Source organism: Zingiber officinale, chromosome 6A (assembly GCF_018446385.1).
Source record: "Zingiber officinale cultivar Zhangliang chromosome 6A, Zo_v1.1, whole genome shotgun sequence".
In the NCBI taxonomy this organism is placed as follows: domain Eukaryota; kingdom Viridiplantae; phylum Streptophyta; class Magnoliopsida; order Zingiberales; family Zingiberaceae; genus Zingiber; species Zingiber officinale.
Genome location: NC_055997.1, coordinates 28,286,180 through 28,309,547, shown reverse-complemented (window position 1 = coordinate 28,309,547; position 23,368 = coordinate 28,286,180).

Here is a 23,368-nt window from a genome sequence, read left to right as displayed (position 1 = left end):
TAACATCTTTTTTCTCTACAACTCTCATCTTCTGCTTATGTGCTCGAGTCATACCCCAATATTCAATTCCATATAACACAGCATGTCTAACTGTGATTTAATAGAACTTTCATTTAAATTTTAGAGGTACTTTATGGTCACATAAAACAATCGACGCTCCCTTCCATTTCAGCCATCCTGTTTGTATTCTATGTAAGACATCTCTCTCAATCACTCCATCATTTTGTTCTACTTCTGAAGTTTGAATTCTATGATAAAAATTAAAATTTTTATACTCATTTGACTTACTTAAATTACCTAAGTTAAGTTGGTTACCTAAATCTTTATTAAAAAGTTCATGAAAATACCTCTTCCACCGTTCTTTTATTTCTCCATCATTTACTAATACCCCATTACATTCATCTTTAATACATTTTATTTGGATAAGTAATCTTATTTTTCCTTTCTCTTACTTTAGCTATTCTATAAAGGTCTCTTTCCCCTTCTTTTGTATCCAATTTTTGATATAATCATTCAAAAGTTTCATTCTTTGCTTCACTCACTACTTTCTAAGCTTCTTTCTTGGTTATTATACTTTTTTTAAAGTTTTCCTCGTTCTTACAAATATATAATTCCTTATAAGCTATTCGTTTTCCTTCACTTTCTCTTGTACTTTCTCATTCCATCACTAAGATTCCTTACTTAGTGGTGCATGTCCCTTTGATTCATCGAATACACTCTTTGCTACTATTTTTAACTTTGATAGCATCTTATCCCATGTTGTATTAGAGTCATCGTATATTTCATCTAATTCTTGTACTTATATCTTCTCCTTAAATATATTTTACTTCTCATTCTTTAACTTCCACCACTTAATTCTAGGAGTCTTATATATTTTCTTTCTATTAATACTATGTTTGAGGCGTATATCTGACACTATTAACTTATGTTGGGTAGTTAAGCTTTCTCTAGGAATGACTTTACAATCTTTACAAATCTTTCTATCTTTCTTCCTCACCTTAAGAAAGTCAATTTGAAATTTATTATTCCCACTTTTGAACGTGACTAAATGTTTTTTTTAAAAATGTATTACCTAATATAAGGTCATATGTTATCGCAAAATCTAATATAGTTTTCTCTTCCTTATTTCTCATTCTAAACCCATAATCCCATGTACCCTCTCATATTCCTCATTTTTTACTCCGCCATGCCCATTTAGATCACCTCCTATTAAAATCATTTCATTTGGTGGAATATTTTGTAATATTTCATATAAGTTGTCCCAAAATCTTGATTTAGTAGCTTCATCTAATCCTACTTACGGTGCATATACACTAATTATGTTCATAGTTTCTTTTGTCACTATTATCTTAAGGGTTATAATTCTATTCCCTTTTCTAACTACTCCTACAACTTTATCCTTTAACGAACTATCTACAATAATACCCACTCCATTTCTTGCTTTACTCTTTCTAGTGTACCATAACTTGAAACCCGAGCTCTCTATCATCTTTGCCTTCTTGCCTACCCATTTTATCTTTTATACACACAAAATACTAATTCTTCTCCTAATCATATCTATCACCTCCATTGATTTATCAGTAAGGGTTCCTATGTTCCATGTTTTAAATCTTAGATTATTAGTTTTCCTATCATATTTGTTCTTATCCAACCTATGGTGTGAGAACTCTTGCCTATTTAACACTACACCCAAGTTCTCATAAAGATGTAGCGGTCCTTGCTTATGTTGGCGCAATATCCCCTGGGTCAAGGTTGACCAGGTTGACTAGGCTTGAGTTGACTTAAGTCTGAGTCTAGATATTTGGGTTCTAATGTTTGACAATACATGGAGATTGCAGATGTAATCGTCTATTTGGGGAGATTGTTGATACAATTCTCCTCTGGTCAATGTTGACTAGTTAGATATGAAGAAGAGTCAAGTAGGTCAAAGGGTTGACTGGATACTTGACTGGGAAAGTCCTAATTGGAGGTTAGGTAGATGGGAAAGTTGTGGTGAGTGAAGCTAGGTGAAAGTCCTGGCGAGTGAAGCCAGGCAGGTGAAAGTCTTGGTGAGTGAAGCCGGACAGTGGAAAAGTCCTGGTGAGTGAAGCTAGGCAAGTGAAAGTCTCGGTAAGTGAAGCCGGGCAGTGGGAAAGACCTGGTGAGTGAAGCCAGGTAAAACCCTAGTGAGTGAAGTTAGGTGAAAGTCCTGGTGAGTGAAGCTAGACAGATGGGAAGTCCTAGTGAGTGAAGCTAGGTAGATGGAAAGACCCGGTGAGTGAAGCCAGACACGAGGAAATTTAGGTGGGTCAAGGTTGACCGGACACCTGGTATTGAGAAGTCTAAGTAGGGCAAAGAATTTACTGGATACTTGGCACGAGGAAATCCAAATGGGTCAAGGGTGACCGGACATCTGGTGGAAGTCCAAGTAGGTCAAAGGATTGATCAGACACTTGGCACAAGACGGTAAGTCCAAGTGGGTCAAGATTGAACGGACACTTGGTACGAGGAGAAAAAGTCCAAGTGAGTCAAAAGGATTGATCAGATACTTGGTAAAGAAGTCCTAGCAGGTCAAGGTTGACCAGATGCTAGACATAATATTCCAACAGGTCATGGTTGACCGAATGTTGGAATTGGAGACCTTGGACTTGTTTTTAGGCAAGTCAAAGGTGGCTCAATCGATCAACCAATCGATTGAATCGAAGTCCAATCGATCAGTTGATTGACTGGATGTGCGCCACGAAGAAAGATAGCCTAATTGATCGGTCGATCGATTGAGAGCTTATGTCGCGCGTACAGAAGCTTTCCTAATCGATCAACCGATCGATTGAGAACCTCCAATTGATCGGCCGATCGATTGGGGACAGGTTGGATTTCTTGAGCGATCACGAGAAAGCTTAAATCGATTGGTTAATTGATTCAGGCTATTTTCAGAGAGCACAGAGGCGCTCTGAAGCCATTGGCGAATGCTTTCCTCAGCAGTTCTTTGACTCCACTCCCAATGATTTCTTCTCCACTAAGCTCAGTGACACACGCCAGTTCTTGAAGGGTCTTGGAGTGAAGTGCAGTTGCATTCCCAAGCATCAAGAGGCATTCCTAAACAAGAAGAGAGCATAAGTGTGTAAACCTTGTAAGGTTTGTGTTTATATTTATACTTGTTTTGAGTTGTATGTGTAGGATCGAAAAGAATTTAGATATCTCCACAATGACATGATATTGTCCACTTTGGGCCTAGACCCTCATGGCTTTGCTCTTGGGCTCTCCTCAAAAGACCTCATACCAATGGAGATATCTTTTCTCTTATAAACCCATGATCTTTCCCATGTGTTTCCAATATGGGACTATATTTGCAACCTTGCAACCCCAACAACCCCCCCTCAAACAAAGGACCATAGGCTTCCCACGTCCGATCCTCGACCCACTAGGTCTTCCTGTCCCTCGGTCCACCCGACCTACTAGAACTTCCTTGCCTAGTCGCAATTAGGACTTCCTGCCTAGTGTCTGGTCCTCTTGATCTGAACATAGGAGCCCTTACTTTATTTGTTCAAGGTCAATATTGTACCCACATGGCTCAATCAGACCATAGCTTTTGTGCACAGTCAGCGGTTAAACCTTCTGGCAGTCCGGGCTCTGATACCAATTGTAGGATCGAAAAGAATTTAGATATCTCCATAATAACATGATATTGTCCACTTTGGGCCTAGACCCTCATGGCTTTGCTCTTGGGCTCTCCCCAAAAGGCCTCATACGAATGAAAATATCTTTTCTCTTATAAACCCATGATCTTTCCCATGTGTTTCCAATATGGGACTATGTTTGCAACCTTGCAACCCCAACAGTTGGGACCCATGGAAAATGGATCTCAAGTGGGTACTACATGGGAGTTTAGGTTGGGTCATGGTATGTGCCAAGTGGTTTGGAGACGGACTTGAGTCTCAAACCTTGGGATTTGACACAATTAGGTTGTGTTTCATGCTTAGAAATATGACATTGGGGTCATATTGCATGACATTTGGTTTTGGATGTATAGATGCCATATAAACCAATGCTAGGGTGCATTGTTGGTTAGTATGAGCAAATACATCAAGAGGAAGGCAAAACTAGGACTTTCGGTCAAAGTTTAATTGGACCATTTAGCTAGTCTTGGATTTTGTGTCAATCTTGGGATTGGTGATAAATACATTTTTGGATGTATTTTTTCCATGTAGACATGAGTAAAACATACCTCTCCACAAAATTTGGGGATTTTGGATGTATGTGAATTAAATGGTGCATTTATGAAATTGGGTTCAGAATAATGTTTGGGCTGAAAACAGCGTGCCAGTCGATTGGTACAGTTACCAGTCGACTAGTAATAGTGAAAATCGAGCATATAATGGTTCTGTGTGTTGTTTCATGAGGCCAGTCGACTGGGGAAGTCGACTGATACCAGTCTAAAATTGTTTTCAGCATTGGTTTTGACCAGGTCAGCTCATATATGTGTATGAGATCCATGGAGGATGAATACATGAGTTTAGGGTCAATTTGGTGACAAGTTTTAAATAATTGGGACATTGTTGGAGAACTTTTTGGATGTTAGGCAAAGGGGGAGAAGTAAGGTTTAGTTGGGAAAACCTGAAAATACCTTTGCGTAGGGGGAGCCTTGTAGGTTCTTAAAAAGCCCTGTGTGAAAATCCTAGCTCATTGGGGAGCGTAGGTGTAGGGGGAGCTTTGGGATAGGTTTTTAAAAAGCCCTGTGGAAAATCTTAGCTCATTGGGGAGCTTAGGAGTAGGGGGAGCCTTGGGACAGGTTCTTAAAAAGTCCTGTGGTAAATTCCTAGCTCATTGGGGAGCGTGGGTGTAGGGGGAGCCTTGGGATAGGTTTTGCGTAAGTCCATTTGGCGGAGTAAGTCCAAGTGTGTAGCCTTGGCAAGAATAGAGTCGTTTCCTTTGAAGGCACCTCTACCCCCTCTTTTATTGTAACGACCCGACCCTTTGGCCTCTTGGGCGGCCCTTGCGGCGGCCCACTGGTGGCCGTTATGTCGTCGGCCCATTTGGCGACCTCTTATGTCGTCGACCGATGACCCTTGGCCGTGCCGTTACTCACTAGGACTTTCCACTCCTGGCTGTGAATTTTTGCCTCCCCCAGGATTCGAACCCTAAACCTCCAGGCTTAAGTATTAGAGTTTATGAATCCTAGTAACCAAGTGAGCTTAGCACACTTGGTTACCAGGATTCATAAACTCTAATACTTAAGCCTGGAGGTTTAGAGTTCGAATCCTAGGGGAGGCAAAAATCCACTGCCAGGGGTGGAAAGTCCTAGTGAGTAACGGCACGACCAAGGGTCGTCGGTCGACGACCCGAGGGTCGCCAAATGGGCCGCCAAATGGGTCGGGTTGTTACAATAAAAAGGCACCTTTTTATTTTAATGACCCGACCCTTTGGCCTCTTGGGTGGCCCTTGTGGCGGCCCTTATGTCGTCAGCCCATTTGTCGACCTCTTATGTTGTTGACCGACGACCCTTTGGCCGTGCCGTTACTCACTAGGTCTTTCCACCCCTGGCCAGTGGATTTTTGCCTTCCCCAGTATTCGAACTCTAGACCTCCAGGCTTAAGTACTAGAGTTTATGAATCCTGGTAGCCAAGTGAGGCGCTCACTTGGCTACCAGGATTCATAAACTCTACTACTTAGCTTGGAGGTCTAGAGTTCGAATCTTGGGGAAGGAAAAAATCCACTGGCCAGGGGTGGAAAGTCCTAGTGAGTAACAGCACGGCCAAGGGTCGTCGGTCGACGACATTAGAAGTCGCCAAATGGGCCGACGACATACGGGGCCACCAGTGGGCCGTCACAAGGGCAGCTCAAGAGGCCAAAGGGACAGGTCATTACAATAAAATGATGCCTTTTTATTGTAACGACCCGGCCCTTTGGTCAGTTGGGCCGCCACAAGGGCCGCACAAGAGGCCAAAGGGTCGGGTCGTTACATTTATAATCCTTGGTCTTGGCAAATAAGGAAATTTAAATAAAAACTTCCTTAATTCCTTTGCCATGAAAAATAAAAAATTAATTAATTAAAATTAAAATCCTTTTCTTAATTATAATGGTCGGCCACTTTAAACTCTAAAACAAGGAGAGTTTTAATTAACACAAGAATAAAACTTCCTAATTTATTTCCGAAAATTTAAAAAATTTCTCCAATAATTTTTCCCTTCATGGTGGATTATAAAAAGTAATTTTTATAAATTGAAATCTTTCTTTTAAACATGTGGATAATTTCCAAAGAGGAAAGTTATCTCTAAAAATTAAAATCTCATTTCAATATACAAATAAGGAAAGATATCAAATCCTTTCATAATCTTTTGTAGAAACTTATAAAAGAAATATTTAATTTTTAAACTTTCTTTTAAATCATGAACATGGTTAAGAAACAAAAGTTTTCTTAAATTTAAAATCCACCTTTCAATCTACAAATAAGGAAAGATTTCAAATCTTTTCTTAATCTTTTGTAGAAAGCTATAAAAGGAAAGATTTAAATTTAAACTATCTTTTTAAACAATAATATCCACATCAAGAAAAGATTAAAAATAAAATCCCTTTTAATATGATGTGGCCGGCCACATCATGCTTGAATTCCAAGCTAGCTTGGCCGACCCCCTTGGGTTGGGTAAGAAGTGGGTATATGGTGGGTATAAATCTTTATATACAAGAGGCTACGATAGGAATCGAGAGGAGGAATTGGCTTTGGTCTCCCGATGAAATTAAGCTTCCCGTGTTCGCCCCGAACACACAACTTAACTTCATCAATAATAATTCATACCACTAAAGAATTATTATTTAACTACCGCACCAATCCCAAATTACATTTTGGGCTCCTTCTTACTATGAGTGTGTTAGTCTCCCTGTGTTTAAGATGTCGAATGTCCACTAATTAAATGAGTTATTGACAACTCACTTAATTAATATCTTAGTCCAAGAGTAGTACCACTCAACCTCATCGTCATGTTGGACTAAGTCCACCTGTAGGGTTTAACATGACAATCCTTATGAGCTCCTCTTGGGGTCATTCTCAACCTAGATTACTAGGACACATTTTCCTTCTATAATTAACAACACACACTACAAGTAATATCATTTCCCAACTTATCGGGCTTATTGATTTATCGAGCTAAATCTCACCCATTGATAAGTCAAAGAAATAAATACTAAATATATGTGTTTGTTATTATATTAGGATTAAGAGCACGTACTTCCATAATAACTAAGGTCTAGTTCTTTTATCAAGTCAGTATAAAAAGAACTTACCTAAAGTGGTCCTACTCAATACACTTAGAGTGTACTAGTGTAATTTATTAGTCAAGATAAACTAATCTCTAATCACACTACGACTTTACCGACTGTTTGTTCCTTTCTATCTTAGTCGTGAGCAACTGTTTATAATTTTTAAAGAACTGATAACATGATCTTCTGTGTGTGACACCACACACCATGTTATCTACGATATAAATTAATTGAACAACTACACTTAACATAAATGTAGATATTTTTGACCAATGTGATTCTTTATTTCAAAATAAATGTTTACAAAAGCTAGGCTTTTAGTATACACTCTAACAATCTCCCACTTATACTAAAAGACTATGCTGCCATAAATGCTGCCATACATTTGATTCCCAACCCTTCAACATGCCCATCAAAAGCTCTTGCCTTAAGGACCTTAGTGAAAGGATCTACAAGTTATCACTTGATGCAATCTAGGCGGCAACAACTTCTCCTCGTTATACGATGTCTCGTATTGGGTGGTACTTGCGCTCTATTGTGTTTACTTGTCTTATGGACTTATGTTTTTTTCAAGTTTGCTACTGCACCACTATTATTACAATAAATTATAATAATTTTTGGACAAACCATAAATCATATCTAAGTCCATCATGAATTTTCTGATCCATACAGCTTCTATGGTTGCCTTAGAGGCTGCCACATACTCAGCTTCTATGGTGGAGATCGAAAAACATCTATGCTTAATACTCCTCCATTGTTATGGCTTTACCTTACAAAACCCCGAGGTCAACTTACTATTGTCCCTATCTGATTGGAAGTCAAAATTCGTGTAACCCACAGGGATCAAATTATATGCCTTGTAAACTAGCATATATTCTCTAGTATATGCTTTACAGCAGTCTAGTGTCTTGGTCCTAGGTTACTTCGATATCTGCTAACTATGCCCTCGGTAAAACAGATATCCAGTCTCATTCATAGTATTACATACATTAGGCTTCCGATAGCCGAAGCATAAGGAACTGTCTTCATGTCCTTTATCTCCTTTGATGTCTTCGGAGACATTTCTTTAGATAAAGCTACTCCATGCCTAAAAGGTAGAAAACCTTTCTTGTAGTCTTGCATGCTAAAACGAGCAAGGATTGTTTCGATATATGAAGCTTGGAATAAACACAATATTCTTTTCTTGTGATCTCTTATTACTTTGATCCCAAGAATATGTGCATTCTCCCAAGTCCTTTATATCAAATTTGTTTGGACAACCATACCCTTACATCCGACAACATTTTGATATTGTTTCCAACTACCAAAAATGTTATCTACGTATAGTACAAGAAATACCACCACGTTTCCTTCACACTTCTTGTATACACAAGAGTTATCTGGTCACTGAATAAATCCATAGGTCTGGATTACTTCATTAGACCAGATGTCAAAGACCTTGAAGCTTTGCTTCAGTCCATAGACCGATTAAGCTTACATACTAGATGCTCCTTGCCCTTTTCAATGAACGCTTCTGGTTGCTTTATATAGATATTTTCTTCAAGACTTCCATTAAGGAAAGCTGTCTTGACATCCACTCTCATAGTCCATATAGATAAAAGAATTCGGATAGACTTAAGCACGGCTACCGATGAAAAAGTTTCATTTTTCAACAAGCCTTGCTTTGAAAATTTCCACCTTCCTGTCTACCCCTCTTTTCCTATTATAGACCTATTTACACCCAATGACTTTTACACCATTTGGTGGTTCTACAAGCTCCCAGACTTTATTAGAATACATATATTCTAATTCTGTATTCATTGCTCTTTTCAAAGATGCTGCATCTTTATCTTGGAGAGCTTCGTCATATGTCCGAGAATTAGGTTCATGTTCACCAGGGATCAAGTCCAAAGACTCTCCCAAAACATGAATATTTTAGGTTTCCTAACAACCCTCCCACTACGACGCGGCACTTTCTGCAATTGTGTATCATCTGTGATACGTGTTGCAGTTTTTTTTGTGATATAGTTGGTACTAGATTAGACGTGTCCTTTATTATTTCCTTAAGAACAAATTTACTTATGGGCTTATGGTTTATTGCATAGTCCTCTTCAAAAAATCATGCATTGATGCTAACAATGACCTTTTGATTTTTAGGACTATAAACCTCCTTTCGTTTCTCTAGGATAACCTACAAACAAGTGAACTCCTGTCCAACTTATCAGTGTCTCTCATGTGCTAGACCACCCAAATCCGAATATGCTTAAGACTAGGCTTACGCCCATTTTGCATTTCTATGGGAGTAGAGAGTTCTGACTTAGAAGGTACTATGTTCACTTCCATTTCCAGTGTATATCCTTAAAATGAATTTTGGTAATTTTGAATAACTTATCATTGATTTAACTATTTCCACACGAGTCCTATACCTTCTTACTATACACCATTCTATTGGGGTGTACCAGGTGCAGTTAGAAGGAATTGAATCCCGTCTTCTGATAAGTGACTCCTAAACTCTCCCAAGAGGTACTTGCCACTACGATCTCAACGTAGTATCTTGATACTTTTACCTTGACGTTACTCCACATCTGCCTAATACTTTTTGAACTTATCAAAACACTTAGACTTATGGCATATCAAGTAAATGTACTCGTATTTTGAATAGTTGTCTATAAAATAGATAAAATATTCGAAACCACCTCTTTCCTGGATAGTCATAGATCCACACAAATTAGAATGAACTGATTCCAAAATATCTTTGGCTCCATACCCCTTAGACTTAAAAGCTTCTTGGTTATTTTTCCTTCCAAGTAAGACTCGCAGGTTGGAAAGATTTCCACTACCAATGAACCAAGAGTTTATTGGTTATTATCCTTTGAATCCTACTCAAGTTAATATAACCTAGCTTTCGATGCCTAAGATAAGATTGGTTTATCTCTGAAGGTTACTTTCTCTTTTAAAAGTTAGAAGATGTGTTATTAATTTCCATTTGTTGCATCGTGGAATTTGTTGGATTTATAAATTGCCAACCAACGTACTAGAACAAATATTTTCCCTCTTTTCCTTGATAACAACTTTGTTATCAAAAGAGACAGAATATCAAGTTTAAAAACTGAAATCTAGTTCTTTCTAAACTTAGTACGTAAAGATAATTTCTTAAAATCCAAGTTTTATTCCTCTCGGAGGATAAACACCTCCCACTGCAACAACTACTACTTTTGCAGCAGTGCCCATGTTGATGATGATTTTCCTTTCATATAGTTGTCGGATTTCCTGGAACCCATGCAATAAATTGCAGACATGATCAGTGGTTCCCGTATCTACACACCAGGTACCGGTAGATAACTCCACTAAAATAATGAATAAAATACACCTTTATTGTTCTTAGTTCTAAGAAGACAATCCACCTTAATGTCCAAGTCTTATTTCGAATCATTATAATTGGGACCACTAAGTCTATCCTATAGTATAACAATTAGGGGATTGACCAACATTTTAAATCCTAAGAATCACAAAAATATTTGGTCAAGACCAACTCCTTAAAAATCCCTATGAATTTTATATGCCACGTTAGTGTGGATGTATACTGATCCTGTCTGAGAAGCTGGACACGACGGAGATCCGGAAGAAAGAAACCCACCGTGCTGATGAAGAATAATGTCCACAGAATACCTATCCGAGAAATCCAAAGCGAATCGGGAAAAAATAGTCACCGGAGGTTTTCCTCGCACGAAGACCCGATGACGAAGAAGAAATCCAAATCTGAAGAGAAGAAACCCATATCCGAAGCTTCCAAGGCTTCCTACACACAAAAGACCAACCAACCCTATCGTCAGTGACCTAAGACCGGGGTGGGAATCCCTGGCTAGGCCCTCCGACGCTCAAGTCAGTGATTTTTCTCCATGTGGAAGAAGGAAGAAGAAGATGAACAATAGTTGAGAAAATTAGGGTTATGAGTGTGTGTGATGATGTGAACTTACCTTGCCAACGGAGAGGATTTCCCTTTTTATACCACTTCATATAACCTCCGTAGTCATGAAGTGGACCCCGGTTCGTTAAAGTTTGTTATGAGATGACGTCGGCTGTGTACTTGTGGTAAATGATTTTTAAGGAATCTTTTTTGTACCCTAGATGTACCTTCTTTGTCGTTTAGCACTTGCAAAATAATATAAAAACATGTTTCCCGCCAAAATATATAACACCTGTCATAGAGTTACGTTTTACAGATATCTGTATTAATTATCTTATTTGAAATATTTATCTCTATTCTTCCTCAAGAGGCTTCTGTCTGCGCCCTTCCATGTTATTTATCCTAACTAGCCATAGGCCATATTTTATCAGGTATTTTTCCAAGGTGTTGGTTAACCTGGCTGATATTAACCTTCCTTCCTCAGGGCATGTCGCAATCGATATTATTCTACATGCTTCATAAGTATTTCCTGGCCGATATTTGCCTACTTCCTTTGAGGTATATAGATCTTCCTCCTGGGAAGTATATTTCGATCGATATAGACTTACTTCTTATTGAGGTATGTCTCGATCGATATTAGCATATCTCCTTTGAGGCTTACACCAAGTGATATGGATCTTTCCCCTTGAAAGCATATTTCAGTCGATATATAGACTTACCTCTTATTGAGGTATATCCCGACCGATATTAGCCTACCTCCTTTGAGGTAAATAGATCTTCCTCCTTGAAAGCATATTTCGGTCGATATATAGACTTACCTCTTATTGAGATATGTCCCGGCCGATATTAGCCTACCTCCTTTGAGGTATATAGATCTTCCTCCTGGGAAGTATATTTGGATCGATATATAAACTTACCTCTTATTGAGGTATGCCCCGACCGATATTAGCCTACCTCCTTTGAGGTAAATAGATCTTTCTCCTGGAAAGCATATTTCAGTCGATATATAGACTTACCTCTTATTGAGGTACCGATATTAGCTTACCTCCTTTGAGGCAAATAGATCTTCCTCCTTGAAAGCATATTTCGGTCGATATATAGACTTACCTCTTATTGAGGTATGTCCCGACCGATATTAGCCTACCTCCTTTGAGGTATATAGATCTTCCTCCTGGGAAGTATATTTCGGTCGATTTATAGACTTACCTCTTATTGAGGTATGTCCCGGCCGATATTAGCCTACCTCCTTTAAGGGAAATAGATCTTTCTCCTAGAAAACATATTTCAGTCGATATATAGACTTACCTCTTATTGAGGTATATCCTGACCGATATTAGCCTACCTCCTTTGAGGTAAATAGATCTTCCTCCTTGAAAGCATATTTCGGTCGATATATAGACTTACCTCTTATTGAGGTATGTCCCGGCCGATATTAGCCTACCTCCATTGAGGTATATAGATCTTCCTCCTGGGAAGTATATTCCAGTCGATATATAGACTTACCTCTTATTGAGGTATGTCCCGGCCGATATTAGCCTATCTCATTTGAGGTAAATAGATCTTTCTCCTGGAAAGCATATTTCGGTCGATATATAGACTTACCTCTTATTGAGGTATGTCCCGGCCGATATTAGCCTACCTCCTTTGAGGTATGTAAATCTTCCTCCTGGGAAGTATATTTCGATCGATATATAGACTTACCTCTTATTGAGGTATATCCCGGCCGATATTAGCCTACCTCCTTTGAGGTATGTAAATCTTCCTCCTGGGAAGCATATTTCGGTCGATATATAGACTTACCTCCTATTGAGGTATGTCCCGGCTGATATTAGCCTACCTCCTTTGAGGTAAATAGATCTTTCTCCTGGAAAGTATATTTCAGTCGATATATGGACTTACCTCTTATTGAGGTATGTCCCGACTGATATTAGCCTACCTCCTTTGAGGCATGTAAATCTTTCTCCTGGAAAGCATATTTCGGTCGATATATAGACTTACCTCTTATTGAGGTATGTCCCGACCGATATTAGCCTACCTCCTTTGAGGATATCTCGGCCAATATTAACCTATCTTCTTCGTTTGACCATCTCCTTTCCCTTCTTTGTCAGGGACCCATGAAGCCTAACCCATATCACTAGCCTTCCCTTCAAGTCTAGTCGAAGGAGGTGTAGACGACTGACTAGACATAAGCCTGGTTTTGTCTTTTCCTACCCGTGACTTTGCTCCAGATTTTTAAATGACCTCACAGATTTTGTGTACAACTGTTTCACTAAACTAAGTATAGTGATCCTGTGAGCTTTTTGATCCTTTAAATAGGGTTACAGCCTTCTCTTCATCCACCACCCATCTTAGTTCTTTTCCTTCCTTGCCACCTTTTATTGCTAAGGCTATGGTCTCATATCCTCCTCTTTGGGGGCGACTTTTGTCGGACAAGGCGAGATCTATATATGAGTTTATTGGGATTTTTGCTCCGGCTACCTCTAGGGTTCAAGGGATTGTCTTAAGAGATGAAGCTTCACAATTCGGACTTTTCATCCAAAGATGCCGATGCTCTGAAGGACTCAAGAAACTTCAGAGAGATTTTTGCTACTCATAGAGGGGCAGCCAAATGACCCATGGGTGCTGTGTGAAGGGCACAGCACATGTTACCCTTCGGCTATGCTTGGTTGCTCCACTTGCAAAGCTCTAGGGCTTGAGAGGGGAAGTGGTTTTTACATTTACTTTTCCATTATAGTCTGTATGGACCTTTCTCCTTCCCCTTGCCCTTGAGTTTTTCTACTTTGTTGCTTTCTTCATCCCAGGCAGAATATTGCACTTATGTGCCTTGACAAGCCTGGGCGAGGTAAAATGTTTCTATCTCTGCTCCATGGTAAGTTTGAATCCAGTGGGATTAAAATTTTATAAGCGTTTCAAGAACTTGTGTTTGTAAACTTTGTTATCTATCTGAGACTTATTGTTCTGAGGGAAAATGTAATGTTATGTACTTGATCAGATTCTAAGTGTAACAACAAACTCTTGTATTGAATTAAATGATTCTATTGAGTCCTTCTGTAATTTACAAGAATAAATGTGATGTTGTATTCATTACCTCTCTGCATATCCTACGTGTCATTTATCATGACTGAGGCCATCTTAACTGTTGGAATACTTCTATATCATGGCTAATATTATGCCAGCCAACATTGTTTCGTTGATTGACATCAATATTATACCTACCTAGCATAACCAAAGTTATATCGGCTAATATAAAATTATTTTGATCAATATTAGTTTGTATTTCATAAGGGCATTAATTCAAAATTAAAGCTGTCATTCGCCTAAGTCTTCATCCTTAAATGTTTTTGTCCTTAGCTTGGACTTTAGTCAAGAAAATCAGTCCTTTTCATTTTATCATGTCCAGTTAATTACGTCTTCTTTCGAAGCTTCCTAGCTGGTGATTGGCTCTTCTTCGGGTGAGAGAATGTTAGAAGCGTACCCCGAGATGCTACCAACCCCAGCGTGATCCGACCCATCACATCCGATATAAATGTTTTTATGATGGTATGACACATACTTTTTCTGACCGCCACGTCACGTGGGCCTCTAGCCTTTCTCTTGTGATTCTCAGCGTCTGCTGAGATAAAAATATTTTGATCTAACGATGGTTGTGCGCTTTCCAAACCCTAAACCCTTCGTCTCCTTTTAAACTTTGTTCCTTCTTTTCTTTTCTCTAGAGTTCTTTTCTTGTCGTAGTCTTCAACCAAACCCCGTGCTCACCATTTCTCGGCGATCTCCTTTATTGCCTTCAGTAAGTAATCTATTATTTCTCTAGCCTATACTTTTGTCCATGGCTGAGGAAGCAATTGCTCCTTGGTATGTCCATATGTCTTCTTCCTTTGATAAAAATGCGAGGCTAACTATCCGTCGTCAGTATAAAATTCCCCGAGAGTATGGCATCATAATCCCCACACCGGATGATCGTCCTCATCGTCCTCCTGTTAATTGCATAACCTTTTTCAGGGACCAGTTGATAGGGGGCTTAATGTTTCCTATCCCTCCTTTCATGATTGAAATAAGCTAGTATTTTGATATTCCTTTACAACAATTTGCCCCCAACGCATTCCGTTATCTGTGTGGTACTTACATGCTTTTTCGTATGCGGGATATTACTCCTACTCCTAAAATTTTTTTCATGTTCTCTTATCCCAAATGTTCGGAACCTGGTGTCTTCCTGTTTCATTCGCGGACTAAGATGGTTCTTTTTGGGAATATGCCCTCGTCCCTCAAAGCTTGGAAATCTCATTTTTTCTTCTTAAAGTTTCCAGGACCCATTCCTTGGTCTCATGCTTGGAAATCTTTCTTGCCCCCCTTGCCCGACGTCAAGGAGTTTCATCTTCATCCTTCTTTCCCTATCTATTGTGAGAAATTGTTAAATCATCGTCTTTCTATTCTTAAGTGGCTACGGGTTGATCTCCTATACCTGTTTGGCTTAAGCCCTGCCAGACCTGATACTCGAGTTCCTTTAGGTAACACCTTATTTCTCTCTTCTTATTTTTAACTAACTAAACTATTTTTCTTCTCTATGTAGTGGATAGCTTCTATGATACTTTGATTGACGAAGAACTACGTCTGGAAGAGGATGTTATTCGCGCCAAAGAAGCTGAACTTCTGGCTACTATTGTTCTTCCCCCTCCAATCGAAGAACCAGCTCCTTTACCTGAAGTACCTAGTTCTTTGGGCGCTCTTGAAGCTCTTGAAGCTCCTGGAGATCCTTCTACAGAGATCCTTGCCAATCCTTTACCCGCTGTTACTTCACTAGCGGCTGCTGCTGTCTCCTCATCTGCCCCTCTTCTCCTCATTGAGCCCACATCTCCTGATAGCTCTGGTAAATCGATAACTGAACTTTCTAAGGGTAAACGCCCAGGGCGCAAACTTACCAGAGCTCCTCCCTAAAAAAGGAGGCTCATCCTCCCTGCTGACGAGCTACTTTCTGAAGGTTTTGCTTCAGCTGACCTTCCTTCTGATGAGCCGACGTTGGCGGAGCTCTATCCTTCCCTGAGTTTTCCTGACTCACCTTTCGCTAATGCCAGTGCTTCCGGCGATGTATCTTTCACTTTTTCCCTATCTATCCCGACTTCTGGGTCTCTACCTTCCTCACCTTCTTCTTATTTAGTCTTTGCCCCCCCATCCATTCCTACTTCCTCCTTCTCTGCTGGCCGTTCCACCATTCCTGTCCTTCCCATATTACTAGGGGGCTCTTTTGCTAGCGGCTGGGATAAAGTCCATCACCTTTTTGAGGAGCTCTCTATTCCTGAGGCAGTTGATCGCTTCTCTCATAAGGAAAATCAGGTGTGCTTACTGACACCTGCTTCCTATTTCTCAGATATTATCTTATGGCTTTTTATTATGCTTCCAGCGATGGATAGAAAATATGGGTTTTTCTCGACTGATGCACAACTTATATACTGAGAACAAGAGGTTGAAGTCTAAAAATGACAAGATAAGGAAAGAGGTTGCTGAGCTTTCTTCTGCTACATTTTCTGCTGCTGCCAAGAAACAACTTGAAGCACAAATTGAAAGTCTTCAGGCATAATTTAAATCGGTTATGGACCTTAACCAAGAATTGACCTCCAAACTTGGCGAACTAAAGGATAATTATGAAGCAGAATTAACTGAAAAACTCAAAGCCCTGCAGCTGAAAGAAGATGAAATAACTTCTTTAAACACCTCCCTTAACTCAGTCAAGACCGAGGTTTCTGCTAAGGAAGCTGAATTGAAGACTTCTTAAATGGCTTTGGTGGTCTACAAGGGTAACGAAGATACTCGTTACAGGGAGCGGGCCACTGCCATGATCGAATCTCCTGAATTCAATAGGCCGATCGTGAAGTCCATCTTGTCAGCTTTTACTGCGGGAGCTCAAGGGGTGATTCAGCAATTAAGAGAGGAGAGTTACTTATCTCGTGACCCTCCTCCCAATTTCTTAAATCAACGCAAACTCATTGAGAACAAACCCCCTGATCTGTACCCTAAGCTGACTTTGACTTAAATTCAAATTCTTGTAAAGAGGAGGATAGAAACTATGTAATGACGATCTCACGCAACGCTAATTATTCTCTTTTTGTTGTTAATTTTACTCTTTCTCTTGATAGTTATTTGTTTTATATAAATGTGTCCAATGTTGCTCGGTTTGTCACCATGCAACTTTTCCCAACAGGTTGTCACGTCTTGGATCGTTTCCTTATGATCGGACGATATATATCAAGATTGATAAATATCGCCTGATATTTCATAGCATAGTTATGTCTTGCCTAATTTGACACAGTTTTATCATGATACCCCTAATATCGGTCGATTCATTTCATTTGATCGGTTTACCCCTATGTCTTCATATGCCCCTTTTTACGTATTAATCGAGTCTCATATGGTTTTATCATAGTGGATATTATTTGACTCATTATGATAAGCCTTTGGTCGATACATTTGGGTGATCTTTGTCTCGGCCGATCTATCAGAATCGTCCGATTCATATCTACAGACCTTGTCCGGTATCCTTGAACCAAGTCTCGTCTGTTAACTAATATCTGGTGCCCAACTTTTATTTTATTACACCCGTACCCTAGACTTATAATTACTGGACTAATTTTTCTCTGTACTTGTCAGACTCTCTTAAGAATTACTTCTAGGGAAACTTCACACATTTTCCGCAGTAGATTACTTAACTTTACTTCTTCCCCTTGATTTTATTTTTTAATATTATTACTCATTTATGACGATTGGCATTCTAAGTACCTTTTACTCTCCTTTTTCCTTCTGCTGTTTCAGTTTGGGGGTTTTAGCACAGGGCCAAAAGAGAAACAAGGGTTTACGAAGTTTTCTTCCGCTTTCCTCCATCTCTCGTCCTCTTCCTTGATTCCTCTTTCTTTGATCGTTTCTCCATATGGCGGCTTCTCCTCCTGCGTGGTTTCTCTCATGCTCTTCCGACCTCATAGATACAGAAGAAGTGGACTTACAAGCAACCTATGGTTTTCCTTCTTATATAATCCGTCTCGCTCCTCATGAAGGTCTGCATCTTCCTCCTTTAGGGTGTATATCTATCTTCCGAGACCAAGTCCTACAGGGTTTTCGCTTTCCTCTTCACCCTTTTTTCTGTAATGTCAGCTGTTATTTTAATATCCCACTCAACCAGTTTGTGCCTCAATCCTTTTCCATTCTTATGGGTTTTATTGGGGTATCTAAACTGTTAGATTTCCCCTTGTCTCCACATCTTTTTCATCACTTCTTCATTCCTCGTCGAGTGGATGTTGGTGTTTTTAAATTTCAATCTCATCCCAAGGCTATTTTGTTCAACCGCATTCCTCCTCAGGGGGAATGGTACCACAAATTTTTCTATATGCGTCTTCCTTCTACCCCTCAGTTTCCTATCCAATGGATACATGATTTACCTCCACTTCCTAGCACCCATGATCTTCTTAACGATCCCTCGGTTGCTTCTGCCCTTCCTAAACTGAGAGGAGCAAAATTCAGCTTGCTGCATCTAATCGTGGAAGGTTTAATGTTTCCTTTCGGAATAAGCAAGATTGACACCCCTTTGGATGGGTCCTTTGGTATGTATACACATCTCAGTCCATATTTACTGATTAATGCATTTTTTTTATAACGGTGTTTGATTCTTGTGTTTCAATTGATGCTCTTCTTCCAGCTTTCATGTACAAGAATCCTGCCATGACTAAGTCTTTTGTAAATAATCTTGGAGAAGAATGGTTACGCGACCGCCGATCGAATCCTAAGTTTTCTACCTTGGGTTTACTATCTGAAGAAGAATGACGGGCAGAGTCTGTCGCACTTATGGAAGAGGAAAAAGAAGAACCTTTTATTACCTTAGTTAAAAAGCCAAATCTTACTGAGGCTTCTCCCTTTAGTGATTTCTTTGGTACTTTTGTGCAAGCTCCTCTTGTCCCGACGCCCATTTCTCTCAAGAGAGGTAAGACACCGATAACTCCAACCCATATTATCTCTAATCCTGCTCTTAGGATGATGAGACCCGGTCTACTTATCCCTTCTTCTTCTATTATTTCATCTCCCTCTGCTTCTGCTTTTGAGACGGCCGTTATCCCTTCTGTGTCCTCTGCATCTTTGGCATTGGCCTTGCCTCCCTTGGCTTCTAGGCCTCAAGCAAAACAGACACCTTGCCGGAGATCTTCTCCCGGTGCCATTCCCTCGACTGTTAGTGTTCCCACAACTGCATCAGCTCCCCCTACACTATCACCTTCTATTCCATCTAGCTCTTCCTCTGCTTCTCTTGTTTCTACTATTCCTTTCCCTTCTATTGCATCTTCTTCTTCTTCGCCTCCTTCCTCCTCCCTTCCTCATCCTTTATTTAAACAGGCTGCGGGTTTACCTTCTCAATTGGGACAACCCTCCAGTCCACCTAGCTATGGCTCTCTGCAACTACAAGGTCTATTAGCCGAATCTTGGATGCAGGGTTACGAAAAATTAAGAGACCTTAGTCTTCCACATCGAGCTGATTGACATAGTCGTCAGGCAGTAGCCGTAAGTATTTCTAGTTATATGTTATCAATTTTGTACCTTCATCTTTAACTTACATCATCCTTTTGTTTAGTTTCTTGCTTCAAGTCTACATATCGACCAACTACTCACAGCATAGGACCATGAGAACAATAAATTAAAAGCTCAACTGGAGACGTTGAAGGCTACTTCACCCTCTTCTAACAGCGATATGGCTCAGTTGCAAGAACAAGTGGCCTTTCAAAAATCAACAGTTGGGGACCTTGAAACAAGAATTGGAGGAGTGTCAGCAATTATTGAAAGATAAAGAGCTAGCCAGAAGAACTTTAGAATTACAGGTGGATCGTCTACATTCTGGTCTTCGACTAGAGATTGCTTTAAAAGAGAAAGCTCTTTCAGATGCTTCTCATAAAAGTCTCCTTTTAGAGAAAGTAGAGAAGCTTCATAATATCTATCTTTATGACCAAGCTCAAGACCTAGCTTCTCATGATTTCACTATCCTACAGGAACAAGAACAAAGGAAAGCTCAGGATGTCAAACTATCACTGCTTCAGAAGGAATTGGAACAGCTTAAGTCAGAGAAGGATGCTTTGAAAGATCAAAACACGAAGCTGCAAGCTGATTTCCAAAGTTATAAGAAGCAAGAGAAGAGTCGGTGGGAGGAGTGGCGACTGGTTTACTTAAAGTCTCCCTCATTCGCCCGAGAATTTGTTCGTAGGATAGTAGGTGTTCTAAATCATTCTGTATCGGGAGTTCTTCAACAGTTACGAGAGGGTGACTATTTACCCAAGGAACCCCCTCTTTCTTTTGTAAATTGTCGTAGGCTTAATGAATAGCTACCCGCAGATATAAAAGGTCCTTTTTTAGATGTTTAAAGAGATTATTCAGAAAAGGCTTGTAAATGCAGAACTAGTAAAGAAGTATAACCAAAGTTTGACAATTAATTGATTATGCTGTATAGTAAATTTTTAATACTTACCTGTTTTTCTATTGTGCTAATTTGAGAATGCCTCTCTTGAAATGCTCCTGAACATTAAATATAAGCTTTATTCCAGAACTCCTTGCTCATCTTTTGAAGTTAAGCCTTGTCTTGATGAATCCTTCTGCAGATAACATCCAGTGTGTTCCGTATCCCCAAAAGAATAAAAAATCCCAAGTGATCTTAGATAAGGAATTTGTATAAAACTCCTGAGTTCCGAGCTGAGTCTACCACTCCAGGCGATTTTTAAGTAAAGACCTCCAGATGGATGGGCTTCCAAGAATAATGTATCATATGCATAGAATCCCCTTTTGAATCTTGGTTTCATGTCCGCATAAATCAGGTCGATTAGTCTTTGAAATTATGAGATTTCTTGATCAATTGTGTCTTGTGATGGTTTAGAGTCTCCGGTTTATCCCATGAAGACCCGTCTGAGTTATTTCATGGGATTTCCCGATCGACTGATGTTCTATGATGGTTTAGAGTCTCCAGTTCCTCCCATGAAGACTCATCCGAGTTACTTCATGGGATTTCCCGATCGACTGATGTTTTGTGATGGTTTAGAGTCTCTGGTTCCTCCCATGAAGACCCGTCCGAGTTACTTCATGGGATTTCCCGATTGACTTATGTTCTGTGATGGTTTAGAGTCTCCGGTTCCTCCTATGAAGACCCGTCTGAGTTACTTCATGAGATTTCCCGATCGACTTATGTTTTGTGATGGTTTAGAGTCTCCGGTTCCTCCCATGAAGACCCGTCCGAGTTACTTCATGAGATTTCCCGATCGACTATGTTCTGTGACGGTTTAAAGTCTCCGGTTCCTCCCATGAAGACCCGTCCGAGTTACTTCATGAGATTTCCCGATCGACTGTGTTCTGTGATGGTTTAAGTCTCCGGTTCCTCCCATGAAGACCCGTCCAAGTTACTTCATGAGATTTCCCGATCGACTGTGTTCTGTGATGGTTTTACAGTCTCCGGTTCCTCCCATGAAGACCCGTCCGAGTTACTTCATGAGATTTCCCGATCGACTATGTTCTGTGATGGTTTAAAGTCTCCGGTTCCTCCCATGAAGACCCGTCCGAGTTACTTCATGAGATTTCCCAATCGACTATATTCTATGATGGTTTAAAGTCTCCGGTTCCTCCCATGAAGACCCGTCCGAGTTACTTCATGAGATTTCCCGATCGACTATGTTCTGTGATGGTTTAAAGTCTTCGGTTCCTCCCATGAAGACCCGTCCGAGTTACTTCATGAGATTTCCCGATCGATTATATTCTGTGATGGTTTAAAGTCTCTGGTTCCTCCCATTAAGACCCGTCCAAGTTACTTCATGAGATTTCCCGATCGACTATGTTCTATGTAAAAAATATGATGTTTGTACTAACCTTGTGGAAGTTTTTAAAATTTCTGGGTTCTTGAGGGGAGCTGAATAGGCCTTTAGGGTTCCTCCCCTGTATACTGCTCGAAATATATAATGAAAGTCCTCTTGTCATTTATCAATCTGTATGAACCATACTTGTTTTTGTGGCAGTATTTGTCCTGCTTGGCTTTTATTAAAAGAAGTAAAGTACATAAACTGTAAGTATACTTGTTCTCAGTCACCGAGGACTTCAACTAATTGTGATTTGTTTTTCCAGACACATTCTTGAGTAGTATGATGTAGTTAGGTTCGATAAGGCTGTAGGTGATTTGCACTCCAGGGACGCTCTAAAATTCTTCCTTCAGTATCTTGGAGATAATATGAAGCTGATGTGAGTTTTTCTATCACTTTGTAAGGTCCTCCCCATTGTGGTGCTAACTTACTGACATCTCCGACAGGTTTAATTCGCTTCCATACCAAATCTCTTACTTGGAAAAATCTGGGGATGACTCTTTTGTTATAGTTTTGTCTCATCCGTTGTCGATATGATGCCAAACGAGCAGCAGCTTTATCTCTAATCTCCTCTATCAAGTCTAGCTCCATGAGTCGTCGACCTTCATTGTCCCCATCATATAATTGTCTTCTGTCCAATTCTACCCCCACCTCGATGGGAATTATGACTTCTCCTCCATAAACTAATTGAAAGGGAGTGATTCCTGTAGCCTCTCGAGGCGTAGTACGATATGCCCAAAGGACGCTGGGTAATTCATCTACCCAGCTACCTCCAACATGATCCAGTTTGGTCTTTAAACCTCTTATGATTTCCCTATTGGTTACTTCTGCTTGACCATTACTTTGTGGATAAGCTACAGAGGTGAAGGCCTGAGTAATGCCGTAACTGTCACACCAGTCTAAGATCCTATCCCCTTGGAATTGCCTTCCATTATCAGAGACTAGTTTATGAGGAATGCCAAATCTGCAGATTATATTTTTCCATAAGAATTTAATAACTGCATCTTCAATAATTCGGGCAAGTGGTTCTGCCTCCACCCATTTAGAAAAATAATCCATCGTTACCAATAAGAACCTTCTCTGTGCAGCTGCCATAGGGAATGGACCTACTATGTCCATGCCCTATTGATCAATGGGACATGAAACTATAGAGGTTCTCAATAACTGTGTAGGATGATGTGAGATATTTTGATGTTTTTGACAAGAAATACAAGTTCTTACCAACTTGTTAGCATCTTCATGTAGAGTAGGCCAGAAATATCCTTCTAGTAGAATTTTGCGAGCCAAAGATCTTCCCCCTATATGACTACCACATGAACCTTGATGGACTTCTCGTAAAATAAACTGTATATCTTCTGTGCCAATACACTTGAGCAGAGGTCTAGAAAAAGCTCTT